The sequence below is a fragment of the Triticum aestivum genome, chromosome 4A, assembly GCF_018294505.1.
Source record: "Triticum aestivum cultivar Chinese Spring chromosome 4A, IWGSC CS RefSeq v2.1, whole genome shotgun sequence".
NCBI classification, from domain to species: Eukaryota; Viridiplantae; Streptophyta; class Magnoliopsida; order Poales; family Poaceae; genus Triticum; species Triticum aestivum.
Genome location: NC_057803.1, coordinates 278,768,633 through 278,779,906, shown reverse-complemented (window position 1 = coordinate 278,779,906; position 11,274 = coordinate 278,768,633).

Below are 11,274 nucleotides of genomic sequence, written 5' to 3'. Positions count from 1 at the left end.
ACTTTAAGCAACTCAATGATTTTCATGAGAGAAGATAAAATGACTTCTTCAAAATATATGAAATATGAGTTGGGAGTTTCAAAGAAACTCAAATTTAAAAATCCATTTGAAATTATTATTTTCAATTTGGGTTATTTGAATTTTATTCAAATTATTTTTCTCCAAAAACAAAATACATGGAAAATAGGGTAACATGATTCCCTACAATAGAAAATTGGAGAAAAATTAATTTGAAATCATTTCGGTATTTTTAAAATGATTTTTATTGGATTTTATTAGACCAGTAGCACTCCTTGAATTATCTGGATTTGTGTGGATTTTATTTGGAATTATAAAAATGTCCATGTTGTAGAAAATCTTTTTCTGCAAATTTTGCTATATTATATGCGTGTACAAAATTATTATTTATTTTGTTTTATTTATGTTTGTTGTCTGGAATTTTTTTTTAAAATCCCTCCGCCGAACTGGGCTGGCCCAGCTCCTGCCAGGCCAAGGCCAAGCCCACATCGCTCCGTCCCCGACCTCCGGTCGATGACCGGATCCCACACGCGTTGCCGCCGCCATGGATGTCGTGGCCGACTCGGCCTGCTCCGCCGTCTTACCCCTTTCCCAAGGCCACCTCCTCCCTCCCCTACTATAAAGCCGCCGCCACGGGCCCCGTTTCCCTCTTGGTCGCGCCGCCGCCTCCTCCCGCAGCCGCCACCGCCGTGGTCAACCGCCGCCTTGCTGCATGCTGCTCGCCGCCGCGCCGCCGCTCGCTGCTGTCGCACCACCCCGCCGCCCGTGTCACCGTAGCCACCGCTCGCCGCTGCCCGCATCGCCGCTGCCCACCTCGCCGGAGTTCGCCGCCTCGCCGGAGCCGCTGCCGGTTTTTCCCAGCCGAACCGCTCGACCGGTAAACCTGTTGCCCCGGTTTGATTCGGTTTATTATTCGGTTTAGTCCAGTTTTCTGAAAAACCCTAGATTCTGTTTTTTAGGTTTATTATTCAGCGAACGTCCGCTGTTTAGATCAGGAAAACGAATGTTCGCTATTTAGATTTTTTTTCTTTTTCTGTTTAATTAGGCTTGGGACCTATTCTGAATTAGTTTCCTTACAGTTTAGTCCCCGAACTTCAAATGATCATTACTTTTTACTCGTTTGTCCAAATCCAACGAAACCAACGCCCACGTCTTCGTTATGATCCCCTCTATCCATTAAAACAAGTCAAACATGTTTTTGAAAGTTTAAAATCTGAATTAGACCAGATTTGAATTCAAACTTTGTTTGATCATAACTTGAGTTTCGTAACTCCGATTTAGTTGATTCTTTTTGCAAATCGAAGCACTTGACCTAAACTTTCTGATAAGGCCAAATTCACATAATTTTGGTATTGTTAGAAATTGTTTTATGTTGCAAGGTTTATTTGCTTGGTTTTGATGTTTTCCGAACTGTCTTCTTCATTCTTCCCGATCTTCTGAGTGATTGCTTATGTGTTGTTACTATTGCTTGCTAATGATAGATTGAACAGAGTGTGACGAGTAGAACTATCAAGAGTTTTGAGTGTGAATCATCTTCATCAACAATGCATGCAAGTTCACACTTTGATCATACCTTTTTCATACCTAGTTTTTATGCATTAGTTTCACCCTCAAACATTGCATGAGTAGGATTGATAACATGTGGGTATTGGGAAGTAGTTGATGAGGTAGGAACCTATTGCCCTGCATCCAAACCTTGGGAGTTACTATTACGTTTGCTTATATTGCCATGCTATGCTCGTAGACGTGGATTGGATTTGAGAGTATTTCATGACAGATGTGAGATTGTTAATTAATGGTTTACTTAAGGAGGCAACTTTAAGACACATCTAGGTGGATTGAGGCACATGGGTATTCCAGCGATTGCCTGTCTAGGCACCTGGGTATTCCAGGATTGCCTGTTTTTTTATGGACCGCCACCCAGGCCCAAAGGGATCATGAGATTATTCATGCTAGAAACTTCCGTGTGCAGCCACAAGCTACTATGGGCTCTAGCATAGTTGACTAAGTCATGCGAACTCTTACAGTGGTAGACTAGCAGATGTAGGGGAAAGTAGGTGTAACAGTCTACCCGATCGTAAGGTGCTAGCGCTTCTGAAAGACTATGTCTCAGTCATCCGTTTCTCAAACACCATGTAGTGCGAGAAATCAAATGGAGGCGATCGAGTCTTGTGGGGAAAAGTGCGCAAACCTCTGCAGAGTGTATACACTAATCATGGTTAGCCGTGTGCTCGGTTATGGACATCTTGAGTATCTAGTAGTTGGATTATCATGTGAATCTCATCACGTTACTTTGAATTAATTTTGTTGGGTTTAATGATGTTACTTAATTGGGATTGAGAATGCTGTCAACCATTCTCAATGTTTAACAACCACCATAATAGTTAAATAAAATTTATTCCTTTGCAGTAGGGAAAAATTGGCTTTTCGCAAAAACATATAACCATAGAGATTTTCCACCAGCCATATATGCATGTAGTGTTAGCCATTGTTCATCATTCTCTATAGTGTGAATTTGCCAGTACATTCAATGTACTGACCCTTTGTGGCTGCAACATCTTATGTTGCAGGATTTCTTACGACGAGTAAGTGATACGTTAGGGTTACGATTTCTACACTCAACTTTGCCGTTGTGTTGATGGGAATCCACTACCTTTTTACTTCTGCTATTTTGGATTGAGGTAATAGTATTTATGTTATTTATACATGTGATCTACCTCTGTTATAAATCCTCGAGTACTGTGTGTGTCAGCATTCCGATCCAGGGATGACACTTAAGCACAGAGACTTGATCCATTCGGGTCGGGTCGCTACAAGATGGTATCAGAGCACATGTTGACTGTAGGACGTGACCCTAGAAACTGGCAAGCCCATAGGAAAGATTTTTTCTCTAAAACTTTACTTTTCAAAAAGATCTTGTACCTCTCTTCTCTTCTGAGCTTATTCAAATATCCCCTTTTAGTGAGACCATACCCCCTTTTCCCTTTTACCACACGAAGATTCGACTAATGAGACCACTCTAAGAAGTACAAGATATCGGACAACCGAGATCATTCAGAATGAAGAGGATTTTACCATACATTATGATAATGGAAACTACAACTATTGAAGACTCTGAAGACTAGGAGAATTGGAGGCTCCGAAGAATTTCCAGATTTGTGTGACCTAGGAAGGCCACCCTTATGGAACTTGGCAGACTATGGAAGTTGTCAATACCCGAGATCAAGGTGTATCGGAGAAAGACCGGAGCATGGAGAGTTAAAAACTCAAAGTTCTGTCAAGGAAAACCCTAAGGCAGGAGATATCAACTATGGAGAGATAGCTCATGGAAATGACAAGAGCAGAACCACGGCTATCCATGAGGTTATCGCCCGCTTATGATATTTTCACCGTGTTGAGTTAAGCATGCATATGCATGGAAGGATTGGATGGTAGAAGGCTGATGGAGCACCTATCAGCAAGAGGTGAAGTTTTAACCTTAGCTGACGTAACACCGGGATCTGGAGTATTACATGAAGGATTTTAAGATGGACCTTTAGGAAGCTATATTTGACAAGGAGCATTTTGTGAAGAACTCAGGATCCAGAAGCTGAAAGTAGCCAAGCTAGAGGAGTAAAACCTTGAGATACAGGAGATTCGTTAGGAACTGAAGGACAGTAGGACCACGATTCATGCCAAGGATGTTCAACCCGGAAGTTTAGAACACAACTCCAGAAATATTAAAGGACGTCATGAGAGACTTCGCGTCAAACAGAGATGATCTGGCAAAAGAACTTGAGAAGGACAATCACGATCGGAAAAAGCCATTGGAGGCATGAACGAGACTTGAGGAGTTTGATGACTTTGAAGATTTATTGACCTTTAGAAGACCAAACCCCTGTTATACCTATGTTAGATGCGACGATTGTGAGCTGTCATTTGTTTGATGTTTTTCGACAGCCACAATAAAATCTGTCTTTTCAAAACTATTGTTTGCATTGTGTGTATCCCCCTTTGTCTCTCTTATCTCATCCCAAACCCTTGGACCCAATAGAGGATGAATGGAGATAAGCTTGTATTTTCTGGACCAATGAGTCAGTTGGAGACAGACCGATGGATTCAGAACATGGAGAATCATATGAAGAATAACCCTATAGTTGGAAAGGATATGACCCAGCATGCTCTTTAGTACTTTGAAAGAGGTGCTGCTACTTGGTGGAGGATGTACCAAACCATCAATGGATGGCAAGGAGTAACCACTTGGAAAGAATTTAAGTTGACTCTGCTAAAGTCTCTGTTTGTGTCCCAGAAGTTGAAGCCTTATGGAAAGGATATGAAGAAACCTTGTGCATGCAAGATTTGTGGAGAAATAGGACACACCCATAAAGAACACAAGGATGAATACCCTAATTGTGAAGGAAGTCACCCAGTTGAAGAATGCCTAACTAGGCAGATTACTTGTTTCTTGTGTGAAGGGACTACCCACTATCCTGCCAAGTGTCACATTTACCCCATGGTACAGCGAACCATCCAGCAGAAGAAAGAAGTAATGAAAGGAGCCCTCATGGCAATTTTAGAAAAGGTTGTGATGAAGGAAGAGATGGAGCACACATCTAAAGAAGACCCGAGTAAACCCTGCACTAAGTCTTTCTATTCATGTGGAGAAGAAGGACACATCTCCCAAAATTGTTTGAATGGGGATCTAGTAGAATTCCCGACAGAGGAAGTAGAGTATGACCCACAAGAAATAGAATCCATGATTGGAACAGAAAAGTCCAGGAAGAGAAGTAGATTGGATACCCAGAAGGACCTGAGTCATATCACCTTTTACAGGTGCAAGGAGTCAGGGCACTACCTCAACAGTTGCCCAAAAAGGAAACCTCGATACTTGTTAGAAGTAATATGTTTTAGTTGTAATGGAGTAGGGCACTTTGCCAGAGAATGCCCCAAGGAGAAGGAAACTTGTGCTAGATAGTTGAGTTTGCAACAAAAGAAATGGAGTAGTAGAAGTGAGAACATTTTCTTTTATATTGAGGTGTTGAGTTGAGACATGTAATGGAAAAGCGAGAGATTGTAATCAATTGAGAGTGAATAAAGTTAGCATCATTGGTACTGATATGGATTTTATGAGTTGTTACTCTATGCAGAAGGATTTTGACCATTTCGGAGGATATGAGAAATATGGTCTATGGAAGATTTATGCATTTTAAGGGTGGTAGTATCCTGTAAGAACCCTTGACCCCTGGAAAAGATAAGGATACTCCACTGAGTGGATTTCGGAAAAAATGAATACGAGTTTTGTCTCGATATGTGTGATACCCCAAGAGTATGTGGGATGAAGTTGGAGACTGTCAGTTGTTTGGACCAAATGTGACCAAGGAGTCAGAAGAGAATGTTAAGTTGATTCGAGATAGACTGAAGGTAGCTCAGTCCAGGGAGAAGAGTTATGCAGACTAAAAAACGCAAGGAGGTAGTCTATGAAATTTGAGACAGAGCATGTCCTCGTGTGCCCCCTCTGCGAGGAATTAAATGATTTGGAGTTAAGGGAAAGCTAGCCCCGAGATTTGTAGGACCATACTGAGTTTTGGAGCGTATGAGAAAAGTGGCCTACAAGTTGGAGTTACCCGAAGGACTGTCAGGAGTTCATGATGTGTTTCACGTTTCCCAGTTAAAGAAGTGCCATGCAGGGATGGCCAATATTCCCCTGTAAGGACGCTTGACCCTGGAAAGGAAAATGATGTTCCACGAAGTGGAATATGGACTTCATAAGTATAAGTTTTTATCTCGGTATGAGGGATATCCCACGGGGATGAAGAGATAAATTACTATTGGATATAAAGGAGGTATGATGTCGGAAATATGGATCAATGGAAACTCCATGATGAGTCTGAGTAATCATGTCCTAGTTTGGTGCCAATAGAAGGAAGGAAGACAGTACAATTGGATGGATTAAATAATACTAGGAAGTTGGAAGTTGGAATGATGATCAGTTGACCGATGATAAGTTCAAGGACTACAAGTGATGAGATGGGCCATAACCCACAGGTCCTAGGATATGCCAAGAAGCAAGCACACTCTTGCTGAAGGGAAAACCCTGGAAGAAGTTACAATTTTACCCATAGACGACCTTATAGGAGTTACGCAAAACCTGAGAGTGGTGAAGAAACGATAGATGTTTGCTTGGCTTGCAGAATCCATGGATTTATCCGAACTTAGTTCGTCGACAAGAGAAAATCTACAATGCTTGTGAGGATGACCGAGTGTAGAATGCGAGATTCACTAAACCGTATACAAGGTAATGATTTGGGTGCGGGATGGATTGATCACCATACCGACTTACTCTTATTATTCGCCTTGCTATGTGGGATGGTAAATATGAGTGACTTACCTATAGTAGAGAGACGACGATATTAAGCCTTGTTTAAACCTTAGAATGGTATAAGAGTTTTTCCCCTTGTACAAGGCAGCTTTGCCAACCGTAGGTTATACGGTGAGGATCAACCCAGACCCATTTCCTGTAGGAGAAACCAAAATTGGATGACCGCCATGAGATATCGATAGTTGTTTAGTATTGGCGCCAGACCCGTCAGCTAAGAAGACCCAGTCTTGGAATAACCTTACCAAGATAAAAGTACAGAAGAAATTGAGGAAAAGATGATGTCGCTACCTGAAGAGACAGAGAAGGAATTTTCCCGAGAATTTGAGAAGACCGGCCCTGTCAAGAATAAAGAAGGAGTATATGAGTATTGGTGGAACAGTAACCATGCTTCTAAGGGTGGTAGCACCCCAGACCCCCTGTGACGATCGATGGAATTTGAGAAGACCCCCAAACCCTAACCTCTTTCTTGCTAGCCTCTCGGAATCTCGAGGACGAGATTCATTTTAAGGGTGGTAGGTTTGTAACATCCCAAAATTCCAAAATTTTGGAATGTTATAATAAATAGATAGGTTGATTGTTTGTTGATTGTTGTGTGATTGATTGAGTGAAATTTGAAACCTTTTTGAAAGTTAAATGAGAGGGAATAAAAGGACTTTCCCAAACTTTCACCTTTTTGCATTTTTGTTCTCCGTGAATTCAAATTCTTTTCACCATGAAACCCTAGAGAGAAGATAACATGACTTCTTCCATTTATTTAAATGAAAAGGGGTGTTGAAAATATTTGAATTTCATTTGAAAATATTTCTAGTTCTGAAACTTTAAGCAACTCAATGATTTTCATGAGAGAAGATAAAATGACTTCTTCAAAACATATAAAATATGAGTTGGGAGTTTCAAAGAAACACAAATTTAAAAATCCATTTGAAATTATTATTTTCAATTTGGGTTATTTGAGTTTTATTCAAATTATTTTTCTCCAAAAACAAAATACATGGAAAATAGGGTAACATGATTCCCTACAATAGAAAATTGGAGAAAAATTAATTTGAAATCATTTTGGTATTTTTAAAATGATTTTTATTGGATTTTATTAGACTAGTAGCACTCCTTGAATTATCTGGATTTGTGTGGATTTTATTTGGCATTATAAAAATGTCCATGTTGTAGAAAATCTTTTTCTACAAATTTTGGTATATTATATGCCTGTATAAAATTATTATTTATTTTGTTTTATTCATGTTTGTTGTCTGGATTTTTTTAAAAAAAATCCCTCCACCGAACTGGGCCGGCCCAGCTCCTGCCAGGCCAAGGCCCAGCCCACGTCGCTCCGTCCCCGACCTCCGGTCGAAGACCGGATCCCGCACGCGTCGCCGCCACCATGGATGTCGTGGCCGACTCGGCCTCCTCCGCCGTCTTACCCCTTCCCCAAGGCCACCTCCTCCCTCCCCTACTATAAAGCCGCCGCCGCAGGCCCCGTTTCCCTCTTGGTCGTGCCGCCGCCTCCTCCCGCAGCCGCCACCGCCGTGGTCAACCGCCGCCTTGCCGCATTGCCGCATGCTGCTCGCCGCCGCGCCGCCGCTCGCTACTGCCGCACCACCCTGCCGCCCACATCGCCGTAGCCACCGCTCGCCGGTGCCCGCATCGCCGCTGCCCACCTCACCGGAGTTCGCCGCCTCGCCGGCGCCGCTGCCGGTTTTTCCTAGCCGAACCGCTCGACCGGTAAAACCATTGCCCCGGTTCGATTCGGTTTATTTTTCGGTTTAGTCCGGTTTTCTGAAAAACCCTAGATTCTGTTTTTTAGGTTTATTATTCAGCGAAGGTCCGCTGTTTAGATCAGGAAAATGAACGTTCGCTATTTAGATTTTTTTTCCTTTTTCTGTTTAATTATGCTAGGGACCTATTCGTAATTAGTTTCCTTACAGTTTTGTCCCCGAACTTCAAACGATCATTACTTTTCACTCGTTTGTCCAAATCCAACGAAACCAATGCCCACGTATTCGTTATGATCCCCTCTATCCATTAAAACAATTCAAAAATGTTTTTGAAAGTTTAAGATTTGAATTAGACCAGATTTGAATTCAAACTTCGTTTGATCATAACTTGAGTTTCGTAACTCCGATTTAGTTGATTCTTTTTGCAAATCGAAGCTCTTGACCTAAACTTTCTGATAAGGCCAAATTCACATAATATTGGTACTGTTAGAAATTGTTTTATGTTGCAAGAGTTATTTGCTTGGTTTTGATGTTTTCCAAACTGTCTTCTTCGTTCTTCCTGATCTTTTGAGTGATTGCTTATGTGTGGTTACTATTGCTTGCTCATGATAGATTGAACGGAGTGTGATGAGTAGAACTATCAAGAGTTTTGAGTGCGAATCATCTTCATCCACATTGCAGGCAAGTTCACACTTTGATCATACCTTTTTCATACCCAGTTTTTATGCATTAGTTTCACCCTTAAACATTGCATGAGTAGGATTGATAACATGTGGGTATTGGGAAGTAGTTGATGAGGTAGGAACCTATTGCCCTGCATCCAAACCTTGGGAGTTACTATTATGTTTGCTTATATTGCCATGCTATGCTCGTAGACGTGGATTGGGTGTAACGCCCTTGATGCGGCTATATCTCCTACGTGTCAAATCATGACTTAGAGGCATAACCGCATTGAAAGCAATGTCGCAAGTAAGGTAATCTTCACAACAACCCATATAAATAGATAAAAGGGGTAAAGGTACATAGTTGTCTTACACTCGCCACGCCACACAAATACATGAATAACATTACAATCATCCAATACACTCATGGTCCGACTATGCTACCAAAATAAAAGATCAACCCCCACATGCGACACGGTCCCCGATCGCCCCAGCTAGGCACCACTACTGATCATCAGGGAAAGACACATAGTAACGACGAGAGTCTTCATCGAACTCCCACTTGAGCTCAAGCGCATCGTCTGGAACGGTATCATCGGTCCCTGCATTTGGTTTGGAAGTAATCTGTGAGTCACGGGGACTCAGCAATCTCGCACCCTCGCGATCAAGACTATTTAAGCTTATAGGTAAGGCAAGGTAATATGTGGAGCTGCAGCAAGCGACTAGCATATATGGTGGCTAACATGTTCGCAAAAGAGAGCGAGAAGAGAAGGCAAAAGCACGGTCGAACAACTATGATCAAGAAGTGATCCTAGAACAACCTACGTCAAGCATTACTCCAGCACCGTGTTCACTTCCCGGACTCCACCGAGAAGAGACCATCACGGTTACACACGCAGTTGATTCATTTTAATTAAGTTAAGTTTCATGTTATCTACAACCGGACATTAACAAATTCCCATCTGCCCATAACCGCGGGCACGACTTTCGAAAGTTCAAATCCCTGCAGGGGAGTCCCAACTTAGCCCATCACAAGCTCTCACAGTCAACGAAGGATATTCCTTCTCCCGAGACATTCCGATCAGACTCGGCATCTCGGTTTACAAGACATCCTCGACAACGGTAAAACAAATCCAGCAACACCACCCGAATGTGCCGAAAAATCCTGATAGGAGCTGCACATATCTCGTTCTCAGGGCACACTCAGATGAGACATCCTACGAGTAAAACCAACCCTCAAGTTGCCCCGAGGTGGCCCCACAGTCTACTCGGTCAGACCAACAATCAGAGGAGCACTGGCCCAGGGGGGTTTAAATAAAGATTACCCTTGGGCTCCGGAAACCCAAGGGAAAAATAGGCTAGGTGGCAAATGGTAAAACCAAGGTTGGGCATTGTTGGAGGAGTTTTATTCAAGGCGAACTATCAAGGGGTTCCCATTATAACCCAACCGCGTAAGGAATGCAAAATCCGGGAACATAACACCGATATGACGGAAACTAGGGCGGCGAGAGTGGAACAAAACACTAGGGAAAAGGCCGAGCCTTCCACCCTTTACCAAGTATATAGGTGCATTAAGATAACAAGATAATATAGTGATATCCCAACAATAAACAATGTTCCAACAAGGAACGATCTCCAATCTTCACCTGCAACTAGCAATGCTATAAGAGGGGCTGAGCAAAGCGGTAACATAGCCAATCAACGGTTTGCTAGGACATGGTGGGTTAGAGGTTTGACATGGCAATTTGGGAGGCATGATAAGCAAGTGGTAGGCATCGTAGCATAGGCATAGAAAAAGAGCGAGCATCTAGCAAGCAAAGATAGAAGTGATTTCGAGGGTATGATCATCTTGCCTGCAAAGTTGTCAGAGTTGACTTGATCCTCATAAGTGAAGTCAATGGGCTCCTCGTTAGCGAACTCATCTCCCGGCTCTACCCAAACAAGAAAAACAAGCAAAAGGAACACAATCAACCACGTGCAATGCTCAAACAACATGATGCAAACATGGTATGCTATGCGGGATGCGATATGTGATGCATATGCAAGATTTGACAAGGAATGATTTAACCTGGCCTCAACTTGGAAATCCAAGAGTGCCACTGGAAAGGTGAGGTGATTTCGGTTGAAAACGATATAAAGATCACCGCAATCGGATGCACGGTTTAGAAATGGCAAGCAAAACAAATATGGCACCGGTCTGCGATAATCAGCAAGTAGCCATTTAAAAGCATCAAGATAATTATGCTACAGCACTCAAACATGACAACAAAATACATGGCAGGGATCCACTCATGATTCTTGATAGAATATGAACACTAAGTTACGGCCAATTCATCCATTAACAGGTTCAAACAAGCATGGCAAAAGTGCAAAAGATAACAGGTTTCAGACTTAGTGAAATTAACACAAGTCTGGAATTTAACATTAGGTAGCACACTTTAGAGCATTAAAACTACAATCTACAGGAACTTAACATGGCAAAGCAAGGCAGGGCATGAAGCTACTCAAAGCACTTAACAAAAGT